Below are 22,067 nucleotides of genomic sequence, written 5' to 3' on the forward strand. Positions count from 1 at the left end.
AAGTGTAAACTTTTTACAAATAAGGGCCGGAAATATCAAATAATATATTTTGGGCTGAAATTGTAATATAAATTATGTTTGGGCCGAAAATGCCAAGAAAAGTGATTTAAGGACCAAAAATGTTATTTTTCATCAAAAGGGACTAAAAATGTTATTTTTATTAATAAATGGCTAAAAATGAAAACTTATATGAAAAATGAGCTAAATTGTCAAATAAATATTTAGGGGTCAAATACGTTAATATTAAAACATTTAGGCCAAAATTATTAAGTTTATAACACATGGATATATATATATATATATATATATATATATATATATATATATATATATATATATATATATATATATATATATATATATATATATATATATATATATACGTTTATAACCAAAGTGTCGTTACAATCCAACGTCAAGTGCTTTACTATTGAAAATAAATAGTAAGCGTAAAACGAAATCTATATTACAAACATATCAAAGAACGGAGAAATGATACAATGATTGGGCCTAATGTTACTCATCGTGTCCATTGGGCCTTCGTGGTCCAATTTCACAATTATTAGGCCCAATATAATCAAAACATGTTTATTAGGCTTCCGGTGACCCAATTACATTCCTAAGGGACCCTCTATGGCTTTTACATGATATTGAGCCTTAGTGGCCCATTTGCATTGCTAGTATGGTCCAAATCAAACATATGCTTGATGGGCTAACGTGTCCATAATCATACTTGACATCCTATAAATGACACATGATTAGTGGGCCACAACGTCCTTTTTCGTGTTTGTTAGACTTTACTCTATACTATGTAAGCATCAAATGGGTTATAATCAATGTCATTCAAATTCATGGGGTAATATTGGGGACTTAGTGAGAAAATATTTGTCGGCACCAATAAGTGTCAGCCGTATTCTGTAAGTTGTAACCAGAGTCTCCTGGAGGGAGAGCGAGAGTTTGTGTATAGATCTATACGGGGGTGACTCCCACATACCTGAGCTGTTCGCTACAGTTAGACTCGGCCAGTCTAGGGTGACAAAATCTTAATCAAAACCGGCATTTGTAAAAATGCCAAGACAGGCGAAATAGTCATTATCATGCATGGTTATAACAACTCACATAGAGAACCATTACCATTTTATCAGTCATGAGAAATCATAGTACTGTTTTGAATCGGAAAATATACGATTTTATGGGAAATTTATATCATTTATTTTAACTCACCAAATGCAATAAAATGAGCACTTTTAAGAAAGTCATACAATCATACATGTTTTGAAATCACGTTTACAATTACATATATTGGATCATCACGTCACATCGTAAACAGATTTTATTTCAGAAAATATCGGATTTTCTGGGTTATACAACGATACCAATCATTTTTATAACAAACATGCTTATGAACTCATCAATGTTATATATGTTGACCCCGTTTTCAAATAACTTGTATTCTCATGTAACATATAAGCAGAAGATAATTGTCAAGTGTATTAGGATTTCATGTTTTGTGACTTTCAAACGATATACGTTTTAATTATGTAATATTTGTTCAATGTACTTGATGTGAACTATGCAATGTTGGTGATGTATATGTTTGTTTCACGTATATTCATTGTAATGGTATTCAATTGTTTGTCATGCAAGCCCTCGGACGTTTCCGCCTTCCGGTTCGAGGGTGTCACAGGTTGGTATCAGAGCAGTATTTATAGTGAACTGACATATCTAACCATACATTGATATGTAACTATAAACATCAAAAAGGGAACTAAAAAACTCTGAACACAAAAACAAAAAATTTCACCTTTATGTGCAAATATTAGAATAACAATATAATAACTTATAATAGTTTTTGAGGGATTTGAACATTTCAATGGTATTCGAATTATTATGTGTCCATATTGGGGGTGAATGTAGCCTGATCAACTACATTCATCCAAAGTACGACAGGCATGTGCTCGAATATGAAATGATAAACGAAACAAAAACTCACCCTTATAGATTCCCTGAAAAATGGAAAAGCATACAAAAATCCAACTTAAAATAACTAATACAATATAGAAGTAATATACACTTATGTGTTTTCATGTAGACACTATGGCTGGATTTCACCTTCATGGAGACCCTTACTTTCCCAACCAAGGGAATAATGGATGGCTGGAAGAGGAGCCTGAGGAGGAACCCGAAAAGGAACCCGAAGAGGAAGAACCAGAGGAGGAATCTGATGAGGAGTCTAAGGAAGAGCCCGAAGTAGAAATCGAGTAAGGACCTACCGAGCCAGTGGTAGATATTGAGGAGGAGGAGCACGATGTTGACAACGATGATTGTTCAGACGTGGAGTCCAAGGTCATCAATCCACCCTACCCGATTAGGGTGCCCGCTTAGTGGATGGGCCCCAATGGCCCTACATCACCATGGGGTTTGGCCATATGGAGATGGAGTAGGCAGCAAGGTCAGCGTCCCCGTATGGCATGGCCAGGGAGTTCTATGAGCTGAGGGATGGAGGACCCGCAGATACGGTACTCCTTGTCGTGGTAAGGCGATTGAGGGACACTGGGAACTTGGCCGATAGCACTGCTGATCAGGTACATCAGATGCGAGAAGGAGTTGCTAGAGTAGAGCAAGAGATACAGGAGGTGATCAGGGATTTTCACATAAGGCAGGATATGTGGGAGGCCCGAATTCGAAACGTTGAGAGACAGGTGGGTCGACTTCAAGGAGCATCGACCTCTACAGCCCCATCACCTGATGCACATCACCGTGATTAGGAATAGTCCTACCACTCATTAGCATTGTTATAATTTTATATGTCCATTGTATTTCTATTATGTGTACTATGTTGTATCTACTCTATGATTAAGTGACTACACTACTCATAGAGTTGTCATGCTATTAGATTCTATGCTATCATGCACTGTACGCTCTACCGAACTATTTTCCATGAACAATATCGGATATTATTAGTAATATTACTGTGTGCTTTTTCGTGATGTTGTGATCCACTATGAGACTTATTCCTTTGTTTCATGATTAAACTTTGAACTTTATCATATGCACAACCGAACCCCTAAAACCGCTAGATGCTCAAGGATCTCAAAAACTAAAACAATCCATGTACTCTAGGGATAGACTTAATATTTGTACAGGATCTACCATTACTCACCACCATATATACATCATGGGGATGTAGGTTTGAATATTTAGAATCATACGACAAAACGCAAAATTTATAAAGTACAATTAGAAATGACCATTGCCACTGACGATCTTGCTCATCATCATGCAGCAGAAAATGGCACCCCGCAGAAATGACAGGCGCACCCGTGAGACACCAATTCTGCAGATGGACTCTGCTACATTACAAGCTATTGTAACCGCTTCCGTAACTGCTGTTATGGCCCAAATCAACGCAAACAACACCAACATAGGTGGAAATAGTGTTAACAACTCCAGTCAAAGTGACAACCCCGACAGTCAACAAGTGATAGCTTATCGAACCACTCCAAATCCCAAGCTTAAGAGCAGGAAGCGAAAGTCTAGGAATAAGAGAAATGGACAACCAACTCAAGGGTTCTCGAAGAAGCAACATGTTTTTGCTGTCCATGCGACCATGTCACCTACTACATCAAAATCAGCGAGATCATATGCTGGAAGCCTTCCAAAATGCAACCAGTGCAATTTCCACCATAAGGGAGCCTGCCGGGAGCCATACTATAAGAGATGCAACCGAAATAGTCACACCACCAAATACTGTAGAAGTTATCCACGACAGAATCAGTAGCCAAACAAAAACAACAACAATCGCAACAACCTTAACAACAACACCAATGTTTGGATCAATCACACCTGCTATGGGTGGGGAAGAACTGGTCATTTCAGACGCAATTTCTCTAATGCTAACAACCAAGGAACGGGAGGATCAAGAAGGGTTTCGAGCATGGGTTAAGGCGAAGTAGTTCAAGACCCGACTATTGTTACTGGTACGTTCCTAATCAACGACACATACGCATGCATTTCGTTTGATAGTGGGGCAGAGCAAAGTCTCGTTAGTCATAAATTCAAAAACTTACTAAATCAACAACCCCAGAAGCTCAACAAAGCCTTTACGGTGGAAATGGCTAATGGGAAAACAGAATCAACTAATAACTATATAGGATGCACGTTAACATTAAACAACCACACATTCCAAATAAATTTGATGCTTGTAAATATTAGGAGTTTTGATGTGATTGTTGGCATGGATTGGTTGAGCCCCTATCATGCTGATATTATGTGCCACGAGAGGACCGTTCGCCTTCATCTCCCCAACCACAAAATCCTAAGTATCTGTAGAGATAAACCCAGCATCAATCTTCGTCTCATATCGTGTATCTAGGCACAAAAATGCCTACAAAAGAAGAACTATGCATTTCTGGCCCATATTGTGGACAAGACTAAAGAAGAAACAAATATCCAAGATATCCCAGTGGCATGCGATTTCCCGGATATATTTCCTGAAGATCTCCCAGGAATACCCCCAGATAGACAGGTCAAATTCCGAATTGACCTTATACCTGGAGCCACACCAATCACCAAATCATCCTATAGGTTGGTTCCTATGGAATGCAAGAGTTATCAAGCCAATTAAGCAAACTTATGAATAAAGAATTCATCAGGCCCAACTTCTCACCCTGGGGAGCCCTGTTCCTCTTCGTCAAAAAGAAAAATGGACCTTTCAAAAGGTGTATCGACTACCGAGAACTCAATAAACTTACTATCAAATACCGTTACTCACTTCCAAGAATCGATGATCTATTTGACCAGCTTCAAGGAGCTAGTTATTTTTCGAAGATAGATTTGAGATCCGGTTATCATCAGCTCAAGGTCCGAGAGGAGGACATTCCAAAGACTGCTTTCCGAACCCGCTATGGACATTACGAATTTGTTGTGACGACCTTCGGTCTGACAAATGCCCCTGCATCATTTATGGACCTTATGAACCGAGTCTTTCGACCATTGCTTGATCAATTCGTAATTTTCTTCAATGATCATATCCTAGTGTACTCCCGGAGTGAAGAAGAAAATAGTCAGCACCTCCGACAAATTTTGGAAACCCTGCGAGCTGAAAAGTTGTACGCAAAACTCCCTAAGTGTGAGTTTTGGCTTTGAAATGTAAACTTTTTGGGTCACATCGTTATTAAGGAAGGGATTCATGTAGATCCATCTAAGGTTAATGCCATTGAAGGATGGGCAATCCCGATGACACCAACAAAGATTAGCCAGTTCTTGGGTCTGGAAGGTTATTACCGAAGGTTCATTCAGAAATTCTCTAGGATAGCCAAACCCTTCACCGCATTGACTCGGAAAGGTGTATCTTTCAATTGGACAGAAAAGCAGGAGGTTGCCTTCCAAACCCTAAAACGGGCTCTTTGTAGTGCACCAATACTATCATTACCAGAGGGAACTGAGGACTTCATAGTTTACTGCGATGCTTTGAATCAGGGTTTAGGCTGTGTACTCATGCAGCGTGGGAAGATGATAGACTTCGGAAGGTCAGAGGATACCCACTTACCTTTTATTGAATTTGCATACAATAATAGTTATCATACGAGCATTAAAGTTGCTCCCTTCGAAGCATTATATGGTCGCAAATGCAGATCACCATTGTGCTGGGATGAGGTGGGTGACACTCAGCTAGCAAGAGTCCAGTCACCAAATAGTGCTTTAACAGGGCCTGAAATCATACGTGAGATGATAGAGAAGATAACTCAAAGCATCACAGGACCGACAGAAGAGCCATGTTGAGAATCGGCGAAAGCCCTTAGAATTTCAGGTCGGAGATCGAGTACTATTGAAAGTCTCTCCCTGGAAAGGGATGATTCGTTTTGGAAAATGAGGAAAGCTAAACCCGCGATACATTAGACCATTCGAGATCCTTGCCCGAATCGGTCCAGTGGCTTATAGGTTGCAGCTATCTGCGGAGCTCAGCAACATACACACCGTGTTTCATGTTTCAAATCTAAAGAAGTGCTTATCCGGCGAAACTCTCGTCATTCCAATGGAAGAACCAGTTGAAATCGTGGATAGGGAGGTGAAGCGTACTAAGCAAAGTCGCATTCCGATTGTAAAGGTTCGTTGGAACGCCAGGCGTGGACTGGAATTTACATGGGAACGCAAAGACAAGATGCAGCAGAAGTACCCACACTTATTCTCGCATTCTCAAACCTAGTTTCAAAAGAATTCCGGGACGAAATTTCCTCTATCGGGGGGATGATATCACAACTAGCAAATTAGTTAGGGAATTCTATACATTCGTGACCATTATCAATGCAACAATTGTAACTTTAAGTTGATAATACGTATGATGCTATGCAATAACAACAAACTTTCGTCAAAATCCAATTATAAAGCCCAAACTTCATGCAAAACATTACAAAAGTCAATTTAGGGTTTGGAAACCCTAAGGATCCCGGCCTAAGTCCATTTTGGACTAGGATTTCCTTATTGGACCTAATGGGCCAATAAACTTTCATTTTGATTGTTTTGGGCTTAAAACTCTTAAATGGGCTCCAGTTGGACCCAACTTCAGGAGATTTAACATTTTGGGCCATATTGGGCCTAAAATGGAATAAATTACTCCAATAAGCCTTAATGGGCCATAAAACCCATTCTTTTAAGCTAATTGGGCTGTGAACTATCCCAAAGGCCCAATGGGCCGAAAACCTTCTTATTGGGCCTTATGTATTCGAGCAAAACCAAGAAAGGGCCCAGGTAAATCCATTTCTTCTTCCTTTTAGCCTATTCTCGGCCCATATGTTGTGTAAAAAAATGAAAAACGAATAATTAACTAAATACCTTGTCACCTCATTTTTATACATGGGATAACCATGCAATATATACAACATATACCCATAAAAATGTCACATAGCTCCATGCACATCATGTAAGACTCTCTCCCTTCCCTCTTTTTCTTCTTCTCGGCTGAACACACAGACACACACACCTCACTTGAAAATTTTCTCAAACACTCTCAAGGAAAACATCTCTTCTTCCTTCATCCAAATTTTCGAGAATCATAAGAGCTTCAAGACGGATTTTATCCAATAAATTCACTTCAAGTTATATACTAATGGTAAGATTTTACAAACATAATTTATTTCTACACTCATTCACTCTTCTTACCACCCTAAATTTCTTTATCATACTCCCTATAACTCAACAAAAATTCGAAGGTACTCTCCAATGAGCTTACTAGGGCCGAAAACCATACAAACCTCCTTCATTTTTGCTTCAAAATCGAAACAACAAACCCAAGGTGAGTCCATACCCCCTTGTTTTCGATTTTTACTTGTTTTTTGGGGGAGAATACAAGTGTTATGTATTGATCTATGTGTGTTTGCATGTTATAAGTGATTTCTTTGATTTATGTTGTGCAAAATTGTGTTAATACATGTTATATCATGATATCTATAGCCAAATTGTGAAAGATTCATAAACAAAAACATAATAAGACAACATACTTCAAAGATCTAAGAGTCTTTAGGCTTAAGAAATGAAAACAAAGCCAAAAAAATCTTTATAAGTGTCATTTTTGCAAAAATAACAAAGATTTTGGTAAAATATGATATTCTCAGTTTTATAAAGATAAAATAGTCTTATTTACATAAAAATCTGACTTTTATGAAAATAACACTTCTCAAGGGCCCAAAATAAAAATTATAGCTTATTGGGCTTACATTTGGGCCTCACGGGTTTTTCGGCCAAAAATTGTAAAAATGAAAAATTTTGGGGTCAAAATAGTAAATTCACTTAGAGTATGAGTCAAAAGCACAAACAAACTATTTCAGGGGCTGAAAATGATATTTATTGCAAGAGTTGGACTAAAATGCAAAGTTTTTGGAATTTGGATAAAAAATGTAAAACTTACAAAATTTGGGCCAAATGTGTAAACTTTTTACAAATAAGGGCTGGAAATATCAAATAATATATTTTGGGCTGAAATTGTAATATAAATTATGTTTGGGCCGAAAATGCCAAGAAAGGTGATTTAAGGACCAAAAATGTTATTTTTCATCAAAAGGGGACTAAAAATGTCATTTTTATTAAGAAATGGCTAAAAATGTAACCTTATATTTAAAAATGGGCTAAAATGGTCAAATAAATATTTTGGGGTCAAATATGTTAATATTAAAACATTTGGGCCAAAGATATTAAGTTTATAACACATGGATTTAAATATATATATATATATATATATATATATATATATATATATATATATATATATATATATATATATATATATGTTTATAACAAAAGTGTCGTTACAATCCAACGTCAAGTGTTTTACTATTGAAAATAAATACTAAGCGTAAAACGAATTCTATATTACAAATATATCGAAAACCGGAGAAATGATACAATGATTGGGCCTAATGTTACTCATCGTGTCCATTGGGCCTTCGTGGTCCAATTTCACAATTATTAGGCCCAATATAATCAAAACATTTTTATTTGGCTTCCAGTGACCCAATTACATTCCTACGGGACCCTCTATGGCTTTTACATGATATTGGGCCTTAGTGGCCCATTTGCATTGCTAGTATGGTCCAAATCAAACATATGCTTGATGGGCTAACGTGTCCATAAGCATACTCGACAACCTATACATGACACACAAGATTAGTGGGCCACATCGTCCTTTTTCGTGTTTGTTAGGCTTTACACTATACTATGTAATCATCAAATGGGTTGTAATCAATGTCATTCAAATTCATGGGGTAATATTGGGGACTTAGTGAGAAAATATTGGTCGGCACCAATAAGTGTCAGTCATAGTCTGTAAGTTGTAACTAGAGTCTCTTGGAGGGAGAACGAGAGTTTGTGTATAGATCTATACGGGGTTGACTCCCCCATACTTGAGCTGTTCACTACAGTTAGACTCGGCTAGTCTAGGGTGACAAAATCTGAATCAAAACCGGCATTTGTAAAAACACCAAGAAAGGCGAAATAGTAATTATCATGCATGGTTATAACGACTCACATAGAGATCCATTACCATTTTATCAATCATGGGAAATCATACTACTGTTTTGAATCGGAAACTATCGGATTTTCTGGGAAATTTATATAATTTATTTTAACTCATCAAATACAATAAAATGAGCAGTTTTGAGAAAGTCATACAAACATACATGTTTTGAAATCACGTTTACAATTACATATATCGGATGATCACATCACATCGTAAACAAATTTTATTTCAGAAAATATCGGATTTTCTGGGTTATACAACGATACAAATCATTTTTATAACAAACACATGCTTATGAACTCACAAACGTTATATATGTTGACCCCGTTTTCAAATAACTTGTATTCTCAGGTAACAGATAAGCAGAAGATAATTGTCAAGTGTATTAGGATTTCATGTTTTGTGACTTTCAAACGATATCGTTTTAATTATGTTATATTTTTTCAATGTACTTGATGTGAACTATGTAAGTTGTACTATGTAATGTTGGTGATGTATGTGTTTGTTTCATGTATATTCATTGTAATGGTATTTAATTGTTCGTCACGCAAGCCCTCGGATGTTTTCGCCGTCCGATTCGAGGGTGTCACAGGTTGGTATCAGAGCAATATTTATAGTGAACTGGCAAATCTAACCATACATTGATATGCAACTATAAACATCAAAAATGGAACTAAACAACTCTATACACAAAAATAAAAATTTTCACCTTTATGTGAGAATACTAGAATAACAATATAATAACTTATAATAGTTTTTGAGGGATTTGAACATTTCGATGGTACTCGAATTATTATGTGTCTGTATTAGGTGTGAATGTAGCCTGATCAACTACATTCATCCAAAGTACGATAGGCATGTGTTCAAATATGAAATGATAAATTAAACGAAAACCCACCCTTATAGATTCCCTGAAAAATGGAAAAGCATACAAAAATCCAATTTAAAATAACTAATACACTATAGGAATAATATATACTTATGTGTTTTCATGCAGATACTATGGTTGGATTTCACCTTCCTGAAGACCCTTACTTTCCCGAGCAAGGGAATAATGGATGGCTGGAAGAGGAGCCTGAGGAGGAACCATAAGAGGAAGAACCAGAGGAGGAATCTGATGAGGAGTCTGAGGAAGAGCCCAAAGTAGAAATCAAGGACAGACCTGCCGAGCCAGAGGTAGATATTAAGGAGGAGGAACACAATGCTGACAGCGATGATGGTTCGGACGCGGAGTCCGAGGTCATCAATCCACCCTACCCGATTAGGGTGCCCGCTTACCGGATGGGCCCCAATGGCCCTACACCACCATTGGGTATGGACATATGGAGATGGACTAGGCAGTAAGGTCAGCGGCCCCCATACGGAATGGCCAAGGAGTTCTATGACCTGAGGGATAAAGGACCCGTAGATAGGGAACTCCCTGTCGTGGTAAGGCGATTGAGGGACACCGGGAACTTGGCCCAGAGCACTGCTGATCAGGTACATCAGATGCAAGAAAGAGTTGCTAGAGCAGAGGAAGAGACACAGGAGGTGATCAGGGAATTTCACATAAGGCAGGATATGTGGGAGGCCTGACTCCGAAATGCTGATAGACAGGTGGCTCGACTTCAAGGAGCATCGACCTCTACAGCCCAATCACATGATGCACATCACTGTGATTAGGAACAGTCCTACGACTCATCATGTTGATTTCAACTTATTTTTTTACAAGTGTTTATAAGTGAATCAATATTCATAATTGTATGAGATTACAAGTACAATCACACCTAAGGCAGGTCAACACCTATTTTGTTTATCTATATAGTTTTTGGATTATAGAAAAAGTAATATTTTATATAATTTTCAATCTCTTGTATATTTGTTTCGTGTGTATAATATTGGTTATAGAAAAAGTAATATCTTATATAAGTTTGAAATAAGTATATATTTGTTTTTTACTTTTGGATTTGAACAAGTAATATTTTATATATGTCCGAAATACTTATATATTTGTTTTATTTTATACTTTTGGTTATAAAAAGTATAATGTTTCTAAAAGTTGGCCAACTAGTCAAATTTTTATAAGGACATGTTTGGTTATAGAAGTACAATGCATCAACACATGTAGAACTTACAATTTTTGTTGACGTATTTTTAAGCATGTGTATTCTCAGGAAATTAGAATCTGGATTTCAAGCCTCGTGAGTTATGGGACATTCTATCATTCCTTGCCTTTATTTTGGGTCAATTTGTTCAGGCTGTGTTTTATGTTAACCTTTGTTTAGCTGAACTTGTTGTAAAGTTATGTTTTCGAAGTTTTAGATGATGAAATTCGTGTATTCGAATTTATGTAGAGCATGTAATGTTGTTTAAGTTTTGTACTATTCAACATATGTTTGCTAACTATGATCCAACTTCTACGTCGTAACCTCGACGGTTGCGCTGTAGGTCTAGGTGTGACATTATGGCAGGTATGGTTTGGCATACTGGAGTATTTGTGGTGCATCGGTTTCTGGCTGTTTCAGATGCAAATAAGATGGTCACTACAATCGGGATTGTATTCTAAGGAGTCGAGGGTATGACTCTTTTGTAGTTAGTTAGGCCATGTGTAGATCGATTTCCCTCTGAGAGCGGATGGGATGGTTTTGGAACCAACACCATTAACTTGGCAGTTACCAGATGGATGACATGGGACATTTGGAGTCCCAAGGGTCGAGATTTGATTTATTATTTCTTCAGTTCGGTCGGGTGTTGCATTGTTGATGTCACTAATATCTTTTTTGCTTATGTTTTCTTTGTTTCAATTGTAATCTTCGATGATCTGTTGAATGGTACTGTTTTAATCAACTCTTGTTCTGTATTGAATGCATATTTATGATTGGATTGTCTGGTTGTGGGGTTGTAGATGTAGGTTGGAATTCTTTGGTCATGTTTGAAGGATTCAGATTTATTATTCCTTTTGATGTGAGGTGTGATTGTTAGGAACCAAGTGGTGAAGCTACTGGATTGGGCCGGAATTTTGAATGGGTAGTCGTGTAGACTAGTCTAAAGTTTCAAAATATTCAAATCGTTTAACACTCATGAGTCATAAATTTATAATTGGAAAGATTTTTAAAAGGAAAGAAATTAATACATTTGAATGAACATTTGTTGATATTTTTTGCATTTAACCCTTAAATACAAATATATCAAAAATTAATCAAAACTCGCATTTTTTGCCCGTTAATTATTTTTTAGGAATTTTGGTTTTAGAATCTAAAATGTTTTTATTGATTTATGTCAATTATATTGAATTTTGTAGAAGTAGGATCGAGCTTCAATGAATAGTAAAAGTGAAAGATGAAATGGTTCATAAATGGACTTTATATATATATATTGTTTTTTTACTAAATATGGACATAATAACTTAAGATAAAAAAAAATAACTTCATGTGCTGTAACACTGAAAATTTTAAAATTTATTTTTCACAATTTATAAAAGCATTTCTCTCTTAATTTCATTAAACATCAAATTTCAAATTCCAATATGTATCATACAAATCCCAAGATCACATAATTATATCGAATTCCTCTACGTGTGTACAGATCAAGCCGGCGCCTTCCCACGGTCATCGCTAGTACCTGAAACAACAACACTAACACTGTAAGCACAAAGCTTAGTGAGTTCCCCAAAATACCACACATAAAATACATATTAGCCACTCGAGGCCATAACTCTATGGGTCCGTGCACCCAACTCTGTGAACCCTCAGGTTCTAACTCTGGGAACCTTCCGGTTCTAACTCTATAAGCATGCACAACATAAATCACATAGACATCATGCAGTACAACACATAGCATACACGTAACATACACATACTCTATCACATGACTCTGATTACCTACTCAAGGTAAAGTATAGTGAGAAGACTCACCTCGCGTGTCTCGGTATCTCACGACCCCTGGAAATCCCTCGTACTCGATCCTCCGAGCTCTAATCCTCCTATAACATCACAAGACTCTAATTAACACTTTTATCTCTAAGGTTGACTATCCCTAAGAAGTCAACGCAGGTCAACGGTCAACGGTCAACTTTGACCGGACTCGGCGAGTGCACGCGGCAACTCGGCGAGTCTAGACGTTCTCACCAACTCTCTAGGATTCCCTTTCTACACGTCGAGTACTTCCCCTGACTCGACGAGTTCCACCTGGAAGAATCGCGCTCCGGCTCCCAGGTCATCTCTGATCCCTTCCGGTGTTGCCACTGAACCAACACCAAAGGTACCTCCTTGTTCCTCAGAACCTTGATCTTCCGATCTCTGATGGCTACTGGTCTCTCGGCGTAATTCAGGCTCGCATCTACCTGAATATCCTCTAATGGAACTACTGCCGACTCATCGGCAATACATTTCCTCAATTGCGACACATGAAAAGTGTCGTGGATTTGCCCCAACTCTGCTGGCAATTCCAAACGATAGGCTACCCGGCCTACCCTCGCAATCACGCGAAATGGCCCAATATACCGGGGCCCCAACTTGCCCCTCTTCCTGAATCGAATCACCCCTTTCCAAGGAGAGACCTTCAGGAGAACGAAGTCACCGACCTGAAACTCAAGCTCGGACCGGCGTCTGTCTGCATAACTCTTCTGTCGACTCTGGGCGGTCAACAACCTCTGTCTGACCTGCTGAATCTGCTCTGTCGTCTGAAGCACGATCTCGGTACTGCCCATCACTCTCTGCCCGACCTCTCCCTAGCAAATGGGGGTCCGACACCTCCTACCATACAACAGCTCAAAGGGTGGCATACCAATGCTCAAATGATGGCTGTTGTTGTAGGAAAACTCTGCCAAGGGTAGATACGCATCCCAGCTACCCCCAAAATCCAACACACATGCTCGAAGCATGTCCTCAAGCGTCTGAATCGTCCGCTCACTCTGACCGTCTGTCTGGGGATGATATGCGGTACTAAAATGCAATCTAGTACCCAACTCCTCATGAAATTTCTTCCAGAATCTGGAAGTAAAGCGCACATCACGGTCTGAAACAATCGAGATCGGCACCCCATGCCGAGATACCACTTCTCTCACATATAACTCTGCCAACTTCTCTGCTGAAGAACTCTCACTGATGGCAAGGAAGTGAGCGCTCTTCGTCAACCTATCCACAATCACCCAAATTGCATCAACTCCCCTGGCAGTTCTCGGCAATTTGGTGATGAAATCCATAGTGATCTGTTCCCATTTCCATTCGGGAACCTCCAATGGCTGCAACTTGCCATGCGGTCTCTGGTGCTCGGCCTTAACCCTACGGCAGGTCAAGCACCTCTCAACGAACCACGCGACGTCCCTCTTCATACAGGGCCACCAATACTCTCTCCTCAAATCCAAATACATCTTCGTAGCCCCCGGATGGATCGAAAATTTCGACCGATGAGCCTCCTCCATCAAGGAAGTGCGCGTACCACCCACGAACGGTACCCAAATCCGAACCTGAAAAGTCATAAGCCCTCGCCCATCCGTAACGAATTCTGAAACCAAACCAACGACCCGTTCCCTCTTCTGCATCTCCGGCTGCACAGCCTCGGCCTGTGCCCCACGAATGGCATCCAATACCGGAGCTATCATGGTCAATCTCAAACATACATTTCGCAATGGAGTGCTCTCCGCCCTGCGGCTCAGCGCATCGGCCACCACGTTGGCCTTGCCCGGGTGGTACAGGATCTCACAATCATAATCCTTGACCACATCTAACCACCTCCTCTGACGCATGTTTAGATTGGGCTGATCCATCAAGTACTTCAAGCTCTTATGGTCCGTGTATATCGTACATCGAACCCCATATAAGTAGTGGCGCCAAATCTTGAGGGCGAACACTACTGCCCCCAACTCTAGGTCATGCGTGGGATATCTTGTCTCATGAGGCTTCAGCTGCCTCGATGCATATGCTATCACATGACCCCTCTGCATCAACACCGCACCCAACCCCAAAATCGATGCATCACAATACACTACAAAATCCTCCATCCCTTCCGGGAGAGCTAATACCGGGGCTTCGCACAACCTCTGGCGAAGTGTCTCAAAGGAGGTCTGCTGCTCGGGACCCCATGAGAATGCAACACCCTTCCGGGTCAACCTGGTGAGCGGCACTGCGATCTTGGAGAAATCCTTGATAAATCTCCGATAATACCCTGCTAATCCAAGGAAGCTCCTGATCTCAGAGGGTGACTTTGGCACCTCCCAACCCATCACCGCCTCAACCTTGGCCGGATCGACCAGAATCCCTTCCTGGTTAACGAGATGTCCTAGGAACTGGACCTCCCGTAACCAGAAATCACACTTGGAGAACTTTGCATAAAGCTTCTCCGATCTCGGTACCCCAAGGACCTCCCTCAAATGTTCCTCATGCTGCTCCCTAGATCTCGAATACACCAGAATATCATCGATAAATACAATCACCGACCGATCCAACATCGGCCTACATACCCTGTTCATGAGATCCATGAACACCGCCGGGGCATTGGTGAGCCCAAAAGGCATCACCACAAACTCATAATGCCCATAACGCGTCCTGAAAGCTGTCTTCTGGACGTCCCCATCTCGCACCCTCACCTGATGATATCCCGACCTCAAATCGATCTTGGAGAACCAAGATGCTCCCTGCAACTGATCAAATAAATCGTCGATCCTCGGCAACGGGTAACGGTTCTTGACCGTCAGCTTGTTCAACTCCCGGTAATCAATACACATCCGGTGTGAACCATCCTTCTTCTTGACAAACAGAATAGGTGCTCCCCACGGCGAGCTGCTAGGCCGAATAAATCCCTTCCCCAGCAACTCCTGAAGCTGCGAGGATAACTCTTGCATCTCTGGAGGTGCAAGACGATAAGGCACCTTAGCTATAGGCGCAGCCCCCGGAACCAAATCAATACCAAACTCTACTTGCCTCACAGGAGGTACTCCCGGCAGCTCCTCGGGAAAGACATCTGGAAACTCACACACCACCGGTACCTCCCCAACTGAACTCGGTCTCTCGGAAGTCGCTCGCGTATCCATCACATACGCCACAAAACCCTTACAGCCCTGCTGTAGACACTGCCTCGCCTTGGCGGCCGAACAAAAGGCTGATCCCGAACGTGTACCCTCACCGTACACCGAAAGAACTCCCCCACTAGGGTCTCGTATAGTCACCAGCTGACGCTCACAGTCGATAATCGCGCCGAATCGGCTCAACCAGTCCATGCCCACAATGACACAAACATCACCCATCGCAATAGGAATCAGGTCAATCGGAAACTCAATCCCGAAGATCTCTAACACACATCCCCGGAAAACCTCTGCGGTACAAATCACTCTATCATCAGCTATGGAGACTCTCAGAGGCCGACTCAGTGCCTCACGACTAGCGCTGATATGCTGGCTAAAGGCCAAAGATACAAAAGACCGACTCGCACCCGAGTCAAATAACACTAAAGCAGGTACGGAATTCACAAGAAAAGTACCTACACATAACATAATATAAGCATAACATCATATGTCAAAATAAATACACGAAAGGAAACATACCAGCCACAACATCGGGCGCAGCGCGGACCTCCTCCGCAGTCAGCTGGAAGGCTCTCCCTCGAGCTCTCGGCGTCTCGGTCTTCACAGGCCGACTCTCTGTAACTCTGGTGGCGGCAGGAGCAGACCCCTGAGATGCTCCGCGCAACTGCGGACACTCGGCCTTCCGGTGTCCGGTCTGGTTGCAGTGAAAGCACACTGTAAACCCCTTGGGGCAGTCCTTGGCCATGTGCCCCTCCTTACCACATTTGTAGCAAGACCCTGCTCGGCAGACTCCGTCATGACCCTTGCCGCACTTTCCGCAAGTGCGGCCCTTCTGGCTCCCTGGTCTGGGATCAGCAGGCTTGGCCCGCTTGGCGGCCGGCTGCGACAACGCCGGTCGCCGATCCCTCCCCTGAGACTCTGCCTCCTCCCTGGCCTGGGTCTCAAGCTCAATCTCCCTCTTCCGGGCATTTGCCTGAAGCTCGGCAAATGTCCGGTACGAGGAGTTCGCAGCGAACTCCCGAATATCCCTCCTCAAGATGCTCAAGTAGCGGCTCATACGTGCCTGCTCAGTGGACACGTGCTCAGGGCAGAACATCGCCCTCTCGTGGAACATCCTCGTGATCGCTGTAACAGACTCAGTACCCTGCTTGAGGGTCAGAAACTCCTGTGCTAAACGCTCCCTCTCCACCTGGGGAACGTACTCATCCCGAAACATAGTGGTGAACCTCTCCCAGGTCACCGCAGAAAGCTCAGCAGGCGAATAATGCGCTGTCACAAACTTCCACCAGTCCTTCGCTCCCAAGCGAAGCTGGTTCAGCGCGAACCGTACCTTCAAATGCTCAGGAGACGAGCAAGTGAAGAAACACCCCTCAATATCAGATATCCACCTCATAGCTGCCACCGGATCCTGAGTACCATCAAACTCTGGTGGTTTTGTGTTGCTGAACTCACGGAACAGCAACGCATCCCCACCCTGCGGCCTCGCAGCAACAATCGCTGCGGTAGCCGCTGCAGCAGCAGCCTCAGAAAGAGCGGCATAACGCTCATCAAACGTCTCAATCAAGGTGGTCTTTATAGACCCAAACATCTCCGGTATCTCTGCCCTGATGGCCGCAGCCACCTCCTCCTGAATGATCCGGCGGATCTCCTCCTCACTGGTACCACTGCTCTCGGGCATCAAACGTGTCCTCACCATGATCTACCTCTGAAATACAACATACGATAAATTAGAATCCACACGAGTATGCTCACACTCGACAACTCTTTTCTCCTTGATTCTTGGCATTCCAAAGATTCTGACTTAGGCTGCACACTGCTCCGGTGCTTCCAGTAGTACGGGCCCAATACTACTGTCCGCACCGCACCAGAATACACTCCAAGTCCTTCTCTTTGGATCCCAGGTCTCAAGTACTTTATCATGCATAGACTACTCTCTAATAGATTTCTCATAAGTCCCTTGCTGCTACCTACTCACTCCCAAGCATCTCATAGCAGCTCACCTCCCTCTAGGCTAAGGCATCACACATCAGGCCATTCTAGTCCTAATAGCAATACCTAGCCTACTCTAGCATGCGGATACATCATATCAATATCAATATCACATTATATATAAAGGTATTTTGGGAAATCACCGTTCGGGCGCTGACTGATCGTACACACATCTCTTGCTCTGCGTTTTTCGAAAATCTTTTACTCTTTTTGAAAATACATTTCAAATCCTCAGTTTGAGTTCAAATACGCCCGAAGGTGTACTCGAATCCCTCAAACCAAGGCTCTGATACCAACTTGTAACACTGAAAATTTTAAAATTTATTTTTCACAATTTATAAAAGCATTTCTCTCTTAATTTCATAAAACATCAAATTTCAAATTCCAATATGTATCATACAAATCCCAAGATCACATAATTATATCGAATTCCTCTACGTGTGTACAGATCAAGCCGGCGCCTTCCCACGGTTATCGCTAGTACCTGAAACAACAACACTAACACTGTAAGCACAAAGCTTAGTGAGTTCCCCAAAATACCACACATAAAATACATATTAGCCACTCGAGGCCATAACTCTATGGGTCCGTGCACCCAACTCTGTGAACCCTCAGGTTCTAACTCTGGGAACCTTCCGGTTCCAACTCTATAAGCATGCACAACATAAATCACATAGACATCATGCAGTACAACACATAGCATACACGTAACATACACATACTCTATCACATGACTCTGATTACCTACTCAAGGTAAAGTATAGTGAGAAGACTCACCTCGCGTGTCTCGGTATCTCACGACCCCTGGAAATCCCTCGTACTCGATCCTCCGAGCTCTAATCCTCCTATAACATCACAAGACTCTAATTAACACTTTTATCTCTAAGGTTGACTATCCCTAAGAAGTCAACGCAGGTCAACGGTCAACGGTCAACTTTGACCGGACTCGGCGAGTGCACGCGGTAACTCGGCGAGTCTAGACGTTCTCACCAACTCTCTAGGATTCCCTTTCTACACGTCGAGTACTTCCCCTGACTCGACGAGTTCCACCTGGAAGAATCGCGGGACCACCCCGACTCAACTCGCCGAGTCTCAAGAACGACTCGGCGAGTCCCAGCTCGACTCAGACCACATGACAATCCTCTCTAACTCGCCCTGACTCACTGGGTCAACTCCTGACTCGTCTGGACCACTCTCTGGCCGGTCCAAGGCAATCTTCAAGCTACTCGCCGAGTCTGCTCATCGGACTCGGCGAGTCCATTCCATGCAGTCACTCAAACTTGCTTCTAAGGTCAGATCTACTCCAACAATTCATAGATCTGGCCCTCCTAGACTGATTCATCACGTAAAGTCCTAGTCTTGATGCATTAACAACCTCTATATGACTAATTATGAAGAATCTTCAACAAATCTCACTACACAAGGTCATGACCTCCATTGTTCTCTATAAAGCTTGAAGAATGAGACTCTCTGGACCTCTATGGATCCAGATCCGAAGTCTCATCACTAGCATGGGACTATTTGGCCATCAAATCAACTCAACAAGGCCACAAGAAACCCTAAAATCGGTTATACTTCACAAAACAGGAGATGAGTCGAAATTATACCTTTAGATTGAAGGGTCAAGCTTCCAATCCACCAAATAGCAGTCCCCTTTGCCTCCTCTTGGCTAGAGCCTCCTTCTTCTTTGCTAAACAACACACAAATGTCAAGAAATGCCTCCTTTCACTCTCAAATCGCTAAAGCACTTTTAGGGTTTCTCTCTATGGACTGATGGATGCAAATGACGGCCATAAGGCCATTTAAATAGGTCCCAAACCCGAGAAATTAGGGTTTCATTAAACAGCGTGGACTCGCCGAGTTCATATCCTGGACTCGCCGAGTCCGAACGAATCCCGCGTCCAGAATTGCGACCCTACTTGGCGAGTCTGAGCTCCAACTCGCCGAGTCCCTTCTCAAAACCCAAAATATTAAAACAATAAAATACCTGGAGATCCGGGCTGTTACATGTGTTAGTTAGGATAAGAAAAAAAGCGGATAGATAACAAAAAGAGTGAATTGATGCAGAGTAGAAGAAAAATGCCACATAATTAATAAACTAAGTAAATTTCAACAATTGTTCATTTATTGTGATTATTATAACTCTTTCATTTCATTTTATCGTTAAAAACTTTTATACAGTTCATTTAGTGTGTTAATTATAAGTCATTCATTTCATTCTATCATATTATATATATATATATATATATATATATATATATATATATATATATATATATATATATATATATATAATTCATTTGTAAATTCTAGAGATTAATGCAATATTTCAATGAGTATTTTATAGGTTTTGAACAATTGTGTCATATTTGAACTTAATCTTAGCATGATACATGATAAAAATACATATGTTACATTTATATCATTAGAATTATTTGGCATTGGTCATGAATATGTATCTCCATGGAGATTTATCTTAATGAATTGTCATTTGATTCATTCAATAACAGGCTTGATTATTTTCTATTTTATTAATTCTATTTTTGTTGGATTTATGAAATAGGGCAGAGTATTTGTGAGAAGATGAAAACGCAAACACGAGGTAAAGTCCCAGTATATTAAACCGTTTGCGTGTTCTTCATATTACCAATTAATGATTAGTTTAACTGTAACATGTGGTAATGGGTTTAAAGGTCCTTCACATTTTTTGGTTTTAGAATCTAAAATGTTTTTATTGATTTATGTCAATTATATTGAATTTTGTAGAAGTAGGATCTTGGCTCAATGAATAGTACAAGTGAAAGATGAAATGGTTCATAAATGGAATTTATATATATGTTGTTTTTTTACTAAATATGGACATAATAACTTAAGATAAAAAAAATAACTTTATGTGTTAGTTAAGATAAGAAAAAGAGCGGATTGATGCAGAGCAGAAGAAAAATGCCACATAATTAATAAAGTAAGTTTCAACAATTGTTCATTTATTGTGATTATTATAGCTCATTCATTTCATTCTATCATTAAAAACTTTTATATAGTTCATTTAGTATGATAATTATAGCTCATTCATTTCATTTTATCATTAAAGATATATATATATATATATATATATATATATATATATATATATATATATATATATATATATATATAGGGTTAGGATTAAATATGAACTTTAAATATAATGTAAATGTAGGACTATTTTTGGTCCATTAGATTTAAAAAATTGAATATTTGTAATCATTAGATACATGATATTAACATAGGGTATCATTTAGGATATAATTACACCTAATTAATTGTGTGGGTAAATTAGTAAAATTTGTTAACAATAATTATGGAAACTGAACATATTAAGTGATGAAATTTAAATTATATTTTAAAAAAGAATATTATATATTGTAAATTTGATCTTAGTTATTGTATCGTTAACTATGATTTATATAAATGTCTATATATTTTTAAAATTTTTTTTATTGTTTGTGCATTCTTTAAGAATATGATGTAATAATTATGCACATTGGAAATTTTATAAGAATACCTTCATTTTTTTTATTGTATTTATTATTATGCATTCATAAAAATATGATATACTACAACATGCTGAAAATTCTTTCAGAATACCTTCATTCTTTTGGTTCATTTTCATGGATTAATTTATGATATTTTTATCGATCTATGAAAAACAATGTTATTAATTAATTTTTTAATAATTTATTTTAGCGTAACGTAAAACCTTCTTGTAAAATTAGTTATTTTGATTGAATGGTTAATAATTAGTATCAAAAGACGGTTAAACATTTGTATTATGAAAGAATGAAAACTAATTAGCATTCTATTATTGTAAAATAGTTGATTCTGCAAGAATGGTAAATAGAATAGTCTTGTGTACATGTACAGGTCGTATCAAACATGTTTCATTTTATAAGAATAAAATGCAAAAGACTTCTTTCATTCTTTATAAATAAGTTTTTTCATTCTTCAAAAATTACTACCTTCAAATTGGTGACATATATGAAATATATTTCATTCGTTAACAACGAAATGTAAAAAAGACATAAT

This window comes from Lactuca sativa, chromosome 5 (assembly GCF_002870075.4).
Source record: "Lactuca sativa cultivar Salinas chromosome 5, Lsat_Salinas_v11, whole genome shotgun sequence".
Taxonomy (NCBI): Eukaryota; Viridiplantae; Streptophyta; class Magnoliopsida; order Asterales; family Asteraceae; genus Lactuca; species Lactuca sativa.